The sequence below is a fragment of the Apodemus sylvaticus genome, chromosome 23 (assembly GCF_947179515.1).
Source record: "Apodemus sylvaticus chromosome 23, mApoSyl1.1, whole genome shotgun sequence".
Classification (NCBI taxonomy): domain Eukaryota; kingdom Metazoa; phylum Chordata; class Mammalia; order Rodentia; family Muridae; genus Apodemus; species Apodemus sylvaticus.
Genome location: NC_067494.1, coordinates 32,763,662 through 32,778,741, shown reverse-complemented (window position 1 = coordinate 32,778,741; position 15,080 = coordinate 32,763,662). Strand labels below are relative to the sequence as shown.

General features: G+C 45.1%; 1 protein-coding gene and 1 pseudogene across 1 annotated transcript in view; both read left to right on the top strand.

Moving 5' to 3' along the window:
• Positions 1-15,080, top strand: part of LOC127674161 (UL16-binding protein 1-like) — a 564,502-nt gene that overhangs the window by 519,601 nt on the left and 29,821 nt on the right. The window lies entirely within an intron of this gene.
• Positions 6,028-12,398, top strand: LOC127674165 (UL16-binding protein 2-like; annotated as a pseudogene).

The following is a 15,080-nucleotide window of genomic DNA, read 5'->3' as shown; positions in this document are numbered from 1 at the left end:
GATAGCACTCTCCCCAATATGCTACCTACCAGCAGATGCAACCCTAAGTAAGACATGAATTCTTCAAATTGTTGGTTGGGCTGACTAAGAGACTTCCAAAACATCCAGACTATTGTTGTTGCCAGTAAAAAATTGGAAGTTTGGTCTCTATTGCTGAAGACACCATACAGTTTGGACAGGGGTCATGAAGCCTTTTAGCTGGAACTGACCTGAAAACCTCCTCACTGAGGACTTTGATGGAACCAAAGGTACCATACAAGTTTCCAAGTAGTGAAGGAACCAACAGTCCCACCAGACAGCATAACTATGAGCCACAACAGTGACCAGCATGGCATGGTACCCTTGAATGTGCATTAGAGGCACAAATACCTTGGTGGTAGCCAGTAGATGTCTCAATGAACTTGAGTCTTGCTCAACAAGAGGGAGCCAGTGGCTGATTCTGGAAACCTAGCTAACTATTCTGTGCTAGTATAATCATGATTTTTGGAGGAGAATCTACAACCACTACTTTACTAAACCAGAATAATGTCTAGCATCAATCTATGAACTTTGTCCTTATATACAGGTATTGTAGACTTTAACCTTCATCAGGAAACTTCTCTTTACAACAGAGAGCACTAGAGAAAACCACAACTAATCCTATGCAGAGTTGTGCAGTCCAGTCCTGTTTTACTTAGGATATCCATTGCTGTGAAGGGACATCACAACCAGGGCAACTCTTATAAAGGAAACAATCCTCTAGGTTGTCTTACATTTTCAGAAGTTCAGTTTATTATCATCATGGTAGGAATCATGAAAGTCTCTAGGCTGATATGGTGCTGGAGAAGGAACTGGGTGGGAGTTCTTCATTTTGACCTAAGTTCAGCCAGAGAAGACTTTCTCTTCTGCAGGCAGCCAGAAGAAAGGTCTCTGAAGAACTGTGTTGTGCTCACCCCCACAGTGTTACACTGCCCCCAACAAAGCCGCACTTCCTCCAATAAGGCCACACTTCCTAACAGTGCAAATCCCTATGAGCCTACATATTCAGATCACCAAGGAGTACATCTACAGACCTCTCCTACACCTAAGGCTCAGAACACATTGTAGACCAAAAAACATAAAGAGTCTAAAAGCCTATGGATCAGGGACTTTGCTGTGAATTACTTCAGAAGCTACACCGGTGAAGACTCACAAACCAGATGGCTTAATATGAACTGAACCAGGAGCAATCCAGTGTCCACACCAAAGTGCTGAGGTGAAGGGAGCACCTTCACAAAGAACTACAGGCAAATGGGCAATGCTTTGAGGAGGAGAGGTGGCCCTGCACAGAAAATAACACACAAATTGGTTGTCCAGTGTCAACTGGTCAGTCCTAGAAACACACATATGAGTGACATTACATAGACTCAGCAGGTTCTGCTTGGAAATACATATGTATATATAAATTTATATATACTAATATAATAGCAATGGACAGGTAAAGAGTCCATGAATGTGAAAGAGGTCAGAGAGGGGTCCATGGGAAGTTCCTGAGGGAGTAAAGGGAAGGGGAAAGTGTTCTAATTAAAAAACAATGGCAAATATTAATTAAAAAATTAATTATATTTCTATATTTCCTGAAATTTGATGAAATCTTTATTTATAGAAATTATACTTGAAGAGTTTCGTAGAGTTGATCCCCTATGTGATATTGAAATGAAAACTGGACTATTGCTAGGGGAAGGAGTGAATGGCCCAAAAGGTACTACAACCCCATCATAAGAATAATATCAACGAACTGGACCACTCAGAGCTCCCAGGGAGAAATCCACCAACCTAAGAGCCATGGAGGGATCCAAGACTCCAGATACATATGTAGCAGAGGATGGCTTTATCTGACATCAAGGGGAAGGGAGGGAGGTTTGATGCCTAGGAGTAGGGGGATGCTAGAGGAGTGAGGTGTGAGGGGGTGAATGGGTGGAGAAGCACCCTCATTGAGGGAAAGGTGAGTGGGTGAGGGGGAATGGCATGGGATGAGCAGGTTGGTGGATGGCTTAACCAGGAAGTGGGATATCATTTGAAAAGTAAAAAAGCAAAACCAAAACAAACAAAGCAAAACAAAAAGGGCCATTATCCAGCTGTGTAAGGGATAATATCCAGCTGTTTACGGGATCCCAAAGCAAGGAATGGTGAGTTCTGTGAGGACAGTGTTTCCCTCTCAGACTCTGTCTATTTCAGTCTCTTATATGGGGGTGTGTGAATGAATTCAATTGGTCAATCCCACACAATGGGAAGAGGGATGAGAACCAATGAACCCCCAAGTCCATCTTGGAGTCTTGTGGGAAGATTAAGGTTCAGAAAGCCATGGATTTGTACATCTATGTTGGTCAGTCAAGCTCTGGTCCTGCCCTCCTTGAAAGTTCCCAAGCCAGTGTGTGAGGAGATTGCATTGCACAGGGGCCTGTCAGACTCATCAGTGGGTGTCATTAGCTGCAGGTCATCCTGTGCAGGCAAGCACTGAACATCTCGAGTTCTTTTCCTGGAATGAATAAACCACCAGTTGGAGGTACTTGTTAAGCTTCACACAAAGTTAATCTCTGTCTTGTATATTCACTCATCTGACACACACACACAAACACACACCACACACACACACACCACACACACACCACACACATGCACACACACACACACACACACACCACACACATGCACACACACACACACACAAACACACACACACCACACACATGCACACACACACACAAACACACACACACCACACACATGCACACACACACAAACACACACACACCACACACATGCACACACACACAAACACACACACACCACACACATGCACACACACAAACACACACACACCACACACATGCACACACACACACACCACACACACAAACACACAAACACACACACACCACACACATGCACACACACACACACACACCACACACATGCACACACCACACACACACACACACACACACAAACATACACACACACACACACAACTGAGAGCAGATTCACAAATTTGCTCCCAAGGGCCTAATGTAACAGTGGTGGGTAAATTCACTGGACTGTAGACAGAGGATTTGGAAAGTCAATAAAGAAGAACTTCTAAGAGAACAAGAGAACAGAAGCCTTTTGAGACATGTCTCCCCAGTGAGGTCTAGAACATGTGGGATTCAGATCTGGGTCTCTGGGCAGACATGATCACCAACACAGAGAGCTGAGGCTAGTGAAAGACTCTGGGACCTAAAACAAGGTACATGGAACCTGTGGACCCAAACAAAAGGTTAATCTCTGTCCTGTAAGCACACACACACACACACACACACACACACACACACACACACCTTTACAAATATATAGTGCATCTGCAAAATAGACTCAAAAACAAAAAAAAGAGAGAGAGAGATCCTCACATGATCTGCCTGATGTCTGAACATTTTCCATGCAGATGCCTGTTCTAGAACAGAAAGAAAACGTTTTTTTGGTTTGGTTTCGTTTGGTTTATCGAGACAGGGTTTCTCTGTGTAGCCCTGGCTGTCCTCAAATTCACTCTGTAGTCCAAGTGAATTGGCCTCAAACTCAGAAATCTATCTGCCTCTGCCTCACAAGTGGGATTAAAGGCGTGCACTACCACTGCCCAGCTTCAGTATTTTTTTTAAAATCTCATTGTAGGAGTGTTTTATTTTTAACTTTGTACTTATTCATTTAGTAAACATGGGGTTGGAAGCAGGTGCTCACCCACATTAAACATACCCAATAGTTATGTCTAGGGCTTCAATTTTGATGACAAGTGTTCAGTTCAGCGTTTATACAAAGTTCAGAGGAAACACAACACCAACCTTCATTGCACCTGGGTTCCAGTTCAGCACCAGCTCAGCCTTTGTGGCCAAGTGGGGAGAGCACAGGTCTTGGGAGCAAGGTTCCATTGCAAGCTCAACAGGCAAACCTCCATCTCTACAGCTGCCCATCACCTTGGCTGGTCCCTCACACATACAGTGAATCTTCCCTAGTTCTGCCAGTGGGTGAGTGGTGGGTGGGTGGCCCTAGGTCTCAAGCTGTTTGCTGTGATTGAGCCTCTAAGGGGGGGTCTCTAACCCTAAACCTCCACCAGAAGCCTTAACAACACAGGAACTGGGGCACAGCCAAGGGGAGGGAGCAGCCCATGTTCACAGTCAGTAAATGAATTTGAGTTACAAGTCAGTCTGCTCAGAGTACACAGTGTTGAGGGAGAAAAGAAATACACTTTATCAGGAAGCCTTTTCATTTGATTAGTGAGTTAGATAACACAATTATATTCAACAACCACCTGAATGCTAAGTCTGCTCACACATACTAAGTGAGAATGTGTGCACACACAGACCATGAGGTAGCTGAAATCACCACTGAAAACCAGTACTTCTTCCTCTGCTTCAGACTCGATGTCCCTGGTGCACAGTGTCTAATCCACAACTCAGGAATTTTCTCAGAATTGAGCAGTAACAGGTGAATGGTATGGGAATTAGGGCTGGTAGGTTTTCCCTGTAGGACCTTCCATCTGCTCTGTGGAGCACCATGTCTGCCCCCCACCCAGTGTCATTCCATCCCTGCCGCTCCCCTCTTCTAGGAGTCCACTTCTGGGCTCCCAGGGTTGTCTGTCTGCTGTGCACCTGAAGCTGCCAGGCTCTTGTGCTTCTTCTGCAACTCCCTGTGGTCGCCTGCCCCCTGCTTCTGTCCTGAGACCACAGCTGGGTTCCTGTCTTCATGGTGCCCAGCCCTGGTGGCTGCCACTGTCTCACTGTGAGGCTTGCATTGCAACTGCTGCCAGCTCTGCAGCTTTTCCTCATGCAGGATGTGGAACTGGTCTGACTGGTCCTCCAGCAGCTGGTGGAAGTGGTTAGCCAGGACTCATCTGAATGTTCCCACAGTGCCTCGAAGGGTCCCCAGGGACCCCTTCACGATGCCACTGATGCTGGCACTAAGCTGCCTACATTATGAGCTGCATGAGTGTTTTTTCTGTTTCTACAACATGTGCGTGCAATGTGTGCAGAGGCCAGAAGCCAGCCTGGAATCACCAGGAGCAGCAGTCACAGAGCTGCTCTGTCAGTGCTGGAAGTCCAACCTGGGTCTTTTAAAAAGGCAGGGGGTGCTCTTAACTTCTGAGCATTTTTCAGACCTCAGAAACTGCTTTTAATTGGAAGAAAACTGTGATTGCAGAACTTTCTACAAGGTCTTAGGTTGTGCTGTCACAGAACTAAGTAGAAAAGCACCAGCCTTCCTTTCCCACAAGACAGTAACTGTGTGAGGCATGGGTAGGGGGGTAGGGATGAAGTGGGGGTGGGGAGTTTGGGAGAGGGAGGAGGGGAGGAAGAAAGGGATGGTGTGATGGGAAGGGTAAATGAGTCTGTGATGGAGGAGAAATGAAACAGTGGAAGGGAAGCACGGTGGGAAGTGAGGAAGAGTGGCTGGGGGTCCCAGGGATCCCAGAAGGGAGGGTGTAGAGGTAGACTGAGGGTGATGTGAAGGTAGAGAAAAATCTGGGGAAGAGGCTGGAGCAAACATTTGGTGACCAAGGGAACTCCATGAGGTACTCAAGGCTGTGGGTGTGGCCCCTAATAAATGATTCAAACTCTGGTCCCTCATTTCAGAGGCACCTGTTCAAGTCACCAACTTAATACTTTCTTCTCCTTTCCTGAAGCTGTTGCCAAGATTCCCTGCAGGTGAGTGAGATGAAGAAGGGACCGAGGGTGAAGCATGGGAGTTTTGAATGATGTTGTCCGCAGGACTGGGTTCACAGTTGTAATCTCCACAGGACCCAGTGTGAGAGGGGCCACAGTTCACAGGGATTGACTTTCCAAGCCACAAGGCACAGAAGCAATCCCCAGAGAAACTTGAGGAAAAGTGGATTGGGTGGATGCTTGGTCAGAGCACAGAAAGCCTGAATTCACAGCCAGGTGCCTGGAACTCTTGCATAATCTGCCCTGGGGCTACATCAGGGAGACTCTAAGGACTTCCCCATTTTCTTGACAACAGCAACAACAGCATTTGTGGAAAGAAAACATGGCCAAGGCAGCAGTCACCAAGAGCAAACATTCTCTGATTCTGAAGCTTTTAATTCTACTGAGCTGTGGATCCACCATGCTGCTGGCTGGTGAGTTCCCAGCGCCTACATGGAGCAGGGTTGGTGCAAGGAACAGGGATGTGGCTTATGTCAGGAAGTTCTCAGGCCTGGGTTCCAGAAGCTCCAGGGCTTCCTTCAGCCTTCAGTCCAGCACCACAGTGACTAGGAACCCTGGCTCTCCCAGACCCAGGCTCCAGTGGATTGAAGAAGTTAAGAGAAAAGCTACAGCGTGGGGGCTGGGCAGGAATGAAGAACTCAGGCAGCAGAAGGGAGTACATGGAGAAGCCTCCAGCACCATCTGGTCTGTAGGAAGCCTAAACCCAGGCAACAGGATTGGTATTTTGAGAGCAGTGCAAAACTAGGAGGCAGTCTCAGACAGGTCCCTGGACCTAAGGCAGCCTGTGCTATAGACACTGCCATCCCAAGGGATTCCTCCCAAGCCCTCCACCATTCAGGGAGCTCTTTGTACTCGACCTTTCTTCCCACTTCCCATGGTATTTGTGCAGCAGATAACAGTAGAGACTTCCAGGGAAAAGGTAGCCACCACCACTCTCAGTCTTACTATTTTTCCTCCTCCCTTCTTTTGTTCTGTTTTATATTGTTTGCAGGCCTCACTCTATCACCACATGAGAATCTGAAACAAACCCTCTCTCCTTTGGTACCAAGAGCTGGGATTACAGTGTGTGAGTGACAGCAGGCTCAGCCTCAATGCCCACATGGCTCATGAGTCATCAGCCTGCTTGGCTCCCTTCCCTGCCCATCTAGCCTTCCCCACTTGTCCATCCACAGAATAATGTCCTTTAGACCCTCGTCCACCATGAGGCATATCTGTGCTGATGCCTGAGTAGACCTCAGCTAATGTGGAGGTGGAAAGTCTTGTCCTCTGTGGAAGAGCCTGACAATGGTACTTGGTGGGAACCTATGGAAGCTTCTGCCCTTGGTCCTAGTCCCAAGAAATATATATCCTAGGTAAATGGCATCAGATAATGGAGTCAGTAGGCAGGAGAGGGTTCTTTTTTGTGTAAATGGAAGACACTAAATCTTCACTGTCATTAGGCAAGCTTTGCTGTATATCCCCGCATCATCTACTCAATTCTGCATTTGCTTTGACAGAGGCAGAGGACAACAAGCTGATGAAAGTGTAGCGATTCGTCCTCTAACCCAGATTAGAATTTTTTTGCATGGACCAGTATTGGTGCCCATCCCCCCAGAGTGTCTTCAAGAGGTCTGTGAAAGCTGCTTCTTTCCCAGGCAGCAGTGGGTTCTCTACTGCCTGTGTCTTCTGAGTCATCTAGAAATGGCAGGAGGAAGCCCCGGGTTTAAGGCCTCTTCACTTCTCCATTGCTACCCAGTGGATTCCTAGGCTCCCATGGAACACAGAAAACTCTCCTTGATGCCACAGATGCTTGCTGAGGGAAAGGAGGCAGCTGACTTGAGAACTGACCTTAGTCACTTTATCAAGATAAGATTTACTGCCTTCTAGGGAGCAGGAGATGTTCTGTCAGAAAAATGTACTTGTCTCTCCCTCCTACAGCGATCTTAACACACAAGTGATTTCTTATGTTCCTGCAGCAATGTCACATTTCTGGTATATCTTGCCTGACTATGACCTGTTCACCTAATACTGAAATGAGAAAGAGTTCAGATCATGATGCCTTTCCTGATAGCCTACAACCAGAAACTTCTCTCTCTCAGAGTCCAATACCATGGCAGGGGCCATTTTGTAATGGAGAGCATTTTCTCTGCAGCAGGAGGGTCATGGTGTCTTCTGCCCAAGAAAGGTCATTCTCCAGTTAGGAACTGCCATGAACTCCAGCCAAGGGACATTTTTCTCGCACTGGCACCTCAGGCTGACAGATTACCTGGCTCATGGGTCCCTTGCGGCATGTGTACCCTTCCTTTTCAAAGATGCTTTCTCTCTGGCTGCTTTCAACCATCAAGAACACAATGTAGCAGGTGTAACACAGATTTTCTGGCCTATAAACACTCCAGTACTTATATGATAATGGTATTAGTTACTTTCTACTGCAGTGATAAGACACATGACCATGGTAACATACAAAAGGAAGAGTTTGAGAAGACTTATAATTCACAAGGACAATATCATCTCACAGCAGGGGAGCATTGCAGCAGGCAGACATGGTGGCTCCAGTAGCAAGTTGAGGCTCTACCTATTTTTACTTGCGTTTGTTTTGGAGGCAAAGTCTCACTGTTCAGTTCTGGTTGATCTAGAACTATGTAGACCAGCCTGCCTCAAACCCATAAAAAACCACGTGACTCCACCTCTCAAGTGCTGGAATTAGAGCCATGTGAGATAATGCCCATCTGGGAGACAACATCTTAAACCTCAAGCAAGGTCCAGAAATGAGTAAATGGGAATGTCTGTCACGTATGTCACTAGAACAACACAATGCCAGTTCATACTGGTGACTTACTTTTTTCAGCAAGGCCACACCTCCTAAACCTAAACAAACATGTAGAAACGTCCAGCTTCTACAACTTCGGGCAAATGTATTCCTCTATAGAGTAGAGTTTCATTCAAAATAACACACCACACATTAATATTAGAGTGTAGGGGTTCATACCCAAGTTACAGAGCAGTAAATGAAGCAACTCAGAAAGAAAGAATTCACATACTGTGGGGATGAGTGCTCTCTGCTTATTGGGACATGATCTGCCCTCCTAGGATGTCAGTTGGGATCTGTCTTTGAGGTGGTTCAGTTTAAAAGGTTTATTTCATTTATACATATGAGCGTTTTGTATGTATGTATGTATGTATGTATGTATGTATGTATGTATGTGTATATGTATGCATGTATGCATGTTCAGCACACATGTCCCTGGTACCCTTGGAGGCCAAAAGAGGACATCAGGTCTCCTGGAACTAAAGCTGTAGGCAGTGGAGAGCCACCATGTGTTGTTCCTGAGAATCACCCTGGATCCTCTGCAAGGGCAACAAGTGCCCTAACTGATGCTTCACCTTTCTAACTCCAATGCTTCAGTTTCACACCATGAGCACAGGAGCCTGGGGTTGTCCTAGGACAGGAGCTCTAAGATTCTTTACCATCTGTTTTGTCTTTAATATTTTAAATCCAGCCACTAATGTGTGGACTAACCATCCATCTATTTTTAGTCTCTTGTGTTCTGTTAGCCATAGTCCTCTTAATCAGTCAGGCATCTGTTGTTGTACCCTTTACACATCAGAGGACCACTGTCCTTGATGTTACTGTCTCCTGACCACTGCACATGATGGGATTTTCTGTACCACACTGCTGGGATTTCAGGTTAGAGATGCAAATACTTACTACCCCACCCAGCCTTCAACAATCAGCACCCTCCCTGAGTTTCTCACCATGCTAATGTCCTTCTCTCTGGTCATTCTGTTTTTGTTTTTGTTTGTTGAGACAAGGTTTCTCTGTGTAGCCCTGGCTGTCCTGTAACTCACTTTGTAGACCAGGCTGGCTTCGAACTAAGAAATCGTCCTGCCCCTGCCTCCCAAGTGCTGGGATTAAAGGCATGTGCCACCACTGTCCAGCACTCTGGTCTTTCTAAATATGCTTCTGAACAAGGGTCTCCAGCATCTCACAGTGCAGCATGGGCTCTTCACATTTCCCCGGAAATGTTTGCTTTTACATTCATCTGAGACCATGAATATCTCTGAGATTTTTTTTATCTCCACTCTTTAAATACCATATTTAACCATCTTAGATTTTCTCTGCTATTGGTGCTGTTCTTGTAGTGAGGACCATCCTCTGACCAGTTCCAGAAAATCATCCTTGGAATGCTACATTAGGTCCAGAAGAGCTGGCATTGTCTTGTTCTAGTTCCCTTCTGTTGCTGTGATAAGACACTCTTCTCAAAAGGAACTTAAGGGAGAAACTGATTTATTAGATGCCTCCTCAAAGTTGTAGTCTGCCATGGAGGGAAGTCAGGACAGGATCTCAGAGGCAGGCTCACTTGCTATTCCACAGAGCTTTACCTATGGCCAAGGAACTTACTTCCTGGCTGGAAAGGTGGAACAGGGAACAGAAAAGGATAGTAGCTGCAGTCTGGATCACGAGCTCATGAATAGCTAGATTTCCTATCCATCCAGAGACCACTTGACCAGAGAATGATAATGTCCACATTAATATAGGCATTCTTATATCATTCACCATCAAAAACAGTCTCATTAGATGAGATTAATAGACCCATTTCTTAGGAGACTCTAGGCTGGATCACACTGACAGTTAAAACTTGTTATAGATGTTCAATCGATGATGGGGAAGTACAGATAAGAAAAACTGTCTCCATGCAACTTCAGTAACACCCCTGCCCTGCTCCCCTGTGACCCAGCATCCTCACACACCATCCTGTCTCCTCACAATCTATGTGGGCAGCTTCTGGAGACTCTCCAGAGTAAACATATGTGGAATAGACAGCCTTAAATTTCTCACCTTGACTGACAGTAGCCAGGGCTAACAAGATTATATAATAACAGACAGGTGGATCGTCCAGATGAAGAGCAGGAGAGAATGAGCAAGACTTAGCACAGTGAAGATTGGTCAGGGATTCCTTCTGGTCTCCAACCTGTCAAGTCACTTTTCCAGAAGATCCCAAGGTAGAGAACATCTCTGAGTCCCTTGATTCCTTCCACTAACCGCACTGAATGTTTCTTCCACAGAGACTGCTACTCTCTGCTGCAGTTTCAGTGTTAGCAACTCAGTGTCTGGACTGCCGAGCTATGAAGTCGAAGGCCAAGTGAAGACATAGCATTTCTTTCTGAGCAGAAATAATAAATGTCATGCCACTGGTGTTCTTCTGAACAGACTCAATGCCACAGAGATCTGTGAAAAACAGTTTCACAGTCTAAAAAGACAAGTTGATCACTTGCAAGATATGCTGTACCAAATACAGGGGAAGAATAAGGCAATTACAGGTAAGTTTCAAATGGCTTCATAGAGCTGGGACTGTAGCTCAGTGGAAGAGTTCTTGCCTAGCATGCATGAGGCTCTAGGTTCCATCCCCACTGCTACAAAATTAGTAAAAGAACATATCAGATGCCCCATGAAGGAAAGAACAGAATTTGTAACAGGTTGGGGACATTCATTGTTTGTGTGAACAAACAAAATGAACCAGTATTAGTCCCACCTAAGAGGTCCATTATCAGGGGCAAAATGTGGAGGATAAAGCCAGATAAGGATGGGAAAAGGGGAGGTAGGCAGATAGGATTAAACAACACCAGAGACTGATCTCTTTCCAATGTGCACAGAGCCCCAGACTCTGCAGTGCATCAAGTGTGGCTGGTGTGCAGAAGATGGATGTTTCAGGGGATCCTGGAAGGTACGCCTCAATGGAAGCATCATATTCCATGGTGACACTAAGAAAAGGCTTCACATCTATTCCGGAGACAACTGGACAAAAGAGATGTGGATGATATCAGAAATATGAATGACTTCGTAAACCAGACCTCACACGGTGAACTCAAGAACAAGTTTAAGGAGTCTATGTTGCAGTGTAAAGAAAACCTGGTGCCTACAGGTAACTGGGAAGAGGGGGGTAAATCTTTCTGCAGATGTGGAGAGTCTGTCCGTCGGTCTATCTGCTCTCTCTCGATCTCCCTCACTTTCTCTGTGTGTGTCTGTCTGTGTTGTGTATATGTCTCTGTTGTGTGTATGTCTGTGTGTATTCCTGTGTGCATGAGCATTTGTGTCCATGTATCTATCTGTGCGTGTGTGTGTACATGTGTATGTGATGTATTCCCCATGAGTCTTTGCGTTAATGAATTCTTTCCATCTCTGATTTCCCTCCTTATCCTCTCCTGTCTCACTCACTGTGTTCACACTGGTCACTGTCCTCGTGTCTCTCCACTCTCACAGACTGAGCATCCTACTCCCTGCCTTCTCCTCAGTCTAGAATGCTGTTGCCCTCTTCTCAACCAATCTCTCTTCTTCCCTTCACCCTCTCACGGGTCAGCTCCTCTTCTGCCAACAGGAGAGATAAGGCCCCATCATTACCCTGCTCCCTTTCTTACATGAGTCTGTTGAGGTCAGGGACATGGTTTTTCCCTTCCAAGTGAGGACCCACACAAATACCTGTTGCACAATAAAGTGGTTGCAACCCTGTGTGTTATAGAATTTCCGGAGGATAGCGAAGCTGAGGTAAGATTTGTCCATATTTGAGTCCTATTCAGAGACTCAACTTTTTTTTTTTCATTTTAGCCTTACCAATCATTACTGCACATGTGGACAAATCTGCAACCTGGGAGTGTATGTCCAATCCCTCTATTCTGCTGATAATGCTCAGCTGCTTCCTCCTGTATGTTTTCTGAGGAGAATCATTGACAACGACAGGTACTGGGCACAATGTTGGACATGGAGGAAGGGACAGAGGGGTGAGGACTGAGGAAGCAGGAGTAAGTGAGTTCCAGGAGTCCTGTTCTGGTCCCTCAGTTGCAGAGTCTTACTGAGACAGGAGGCAGGAGACCCAGAGTTCGGGTCACCTGCTAGCAAAGGCTTGTGCATGCTCATCCTGGACAGGAGAGGAATTGTTCACAGAGTAGAGGAAAACCAAGGGCACACAGCAGGTGCATGGTCAGAACAGGTTCCTACTTAGGAGGATCCCATGCTGTAGATGTGGAAACTGTGGGGACACACACACACATGTGTGTTCTTAATGTGTAGAGGGAAGAAGATTCCATCTCACAGAACTAGAAAATAAACGTAGACATTGTGAGATGGCCCAATGGCATGACTACTAATATAATCATGGGCAACTTTTTCTCTGCATGATTTGCTCATAACATGGAATTACTTGATCTAGAGATTTGGATAAAAACATTGTTATGTATCCGTACCCAGAACAAAAAAAAACAGAATGTCCAGATCTCTCTAGTAGGAGTGTGAAGCTTTATTCCTGTGTATATAACTCACAAGTGTCTAAATCAAAGTGAGACAGACTAGGGGGAGCCTGTACAGGGTGGCATTCTCTATACCACCAACAATATACATATTATACATATATGCTATTCTATATGGCTGTATATAAAAGACACAAAACAACTTCTGAGCATAAGGTGATAGTTTTTAATATTATTAGTATTATAGAATACTTTGTGTGATATTCACTAAGTAGTCCAGCCATGGCCACATGCACACTGGAGCAGCAGAGAACTTGGAACTGACTCCATCCCACAGGCTGGCTACCCCTGCAGTGGCAATCTGGCAGTGAAAGCTGGAAGGTCCTGGGCAGCTGTCACTCCTGAGTCACACCCTCTGATACAGGTTCTGGGTCGGTGCTTCTCTCCACAGTGCTCAGAGAAACTTCTCTGTACACATTCAGAAGCTGGGGGGAAGAGAATGAACTAAAGATGGTTGCCTCTGACTTCCACGTGGGCACAAGTGCACTAGTGCTCACACATCCTAAGAATGTGGAGATTAAAGACTGTAAAGTTCACTGTTGAAACACTTTGTTTTTTGAAGCAGGGTCTCGCTGTAGACCAGGCTGGCCTGGAACTCACAGAAAAACACCGACATTCCCTCCTTACCTTGCCAGCACTAGGTTTAAAGGTGTGTGCCACCATGGCTGACTGCTCATTGGATTTTAAGTTCTAATAGTGTGCCACTAAAGTATTAGAGCTTCAAAATTGCCTATTTCACACAGATTAATTTGCAGTTTTTAGCAGCATCACAGAGATGGGCATTATATATCTGAGGCATCATTAAAGGAAAGCTGCAACAACTAAGCAGAGGAATCAGAAATTGAGGACTGTTTGTTTAGTAGAGGTCAGTGGTGATGACAGCAGGTCCCCAGACCTTAGCACAACTCACTCCATGATGGGAGTGAATGAAAACAATGACCTCATCCACCTAGGTCCACAGTTCTGAGAATGTCTCTAATTGTAATAGTTTCATTTTTGGCTTTTCTAGTTCTGCTTCTGGCTAACTCTTCCTATTAACTGAGGTATGTCTACAGTGAACATGGTTTTTGCATTTAAAAGCTCTCCCTGGGAAAGGCTCCATTTTACACTGGGATTCCTAACATTTTGAATAATCAGGACCAGCTAATGAAGAGTTTCTATTGGCTTAAACACCTGTGGTGGGGATTTACATACTGGACAAAGCACAGAGGGGAACTGCAGTCAGGATATAAAGTAAAGTAATTGATTAATTCTTTTAAATGTCTGAGCAGTCTTCTCTGCTGAATTCTCTTAGAGCAGTAATGTGCATGCTCCAATGTCCTTACTAGAAGGTTCTTACAGCAGGTCCCAGATGTCTAGTTGCTGACTTAATGTCTTTAAAGGGATCTCTTTCTACTCAGATGTTTGTAAATTGTCTTCATGTGATTGGTTTACAGGTGTTCAGGTTGCTGTGAACGGGTGCTTTCAATATTATACCATTTTTACTAGAAAATTTCAGAATACTTTCAGAGTATTCTCTTGTGATTATATTTCTTTACAAGGGTTTTGGGATTCTATTTCATTTGTGATTACATGTTTGTAGTATTCTTTTTGTTCTTTTTCTGTATAATGATCTGTGAAATTCAGTAAACTTTTGAAAGGTCTTTGTTTCCATTGAATTTCTTTACTGTTTCTGTTCCATATTAAATTCCTACTGAGACATACTCAACCTTTCTTGCTTTCCATTGGGTATGCATATCATTATTTATTCATATCCCTTTTGTTTTATTTCATATATGTTGATTAGAAATGTGTTGTTGGATGGGCTTGCTGGCTCATGCCCTTAATCCCAGCATTCTGGAAGCAGAGACAGGCAGATGTATGAGTTAGAGGATCCGCTCTGATCTACAAAGAGAGTGCCAGCACAGGCAGGACTATACATAGATATCTTGTCTTGAAAAACCAAAAGAGAAAGAAAGGAAGAAGAAATGTGCTGGTTTTGGTCAAAGCGCAGAGAACGTGTCTGCAGAATACAAATGGCACATCTATGTCATATGCCCTGCCCCGAAGGCACAGGAGCCATCATGAAGAAGAAACAGCTGATCCAGTCTTTAC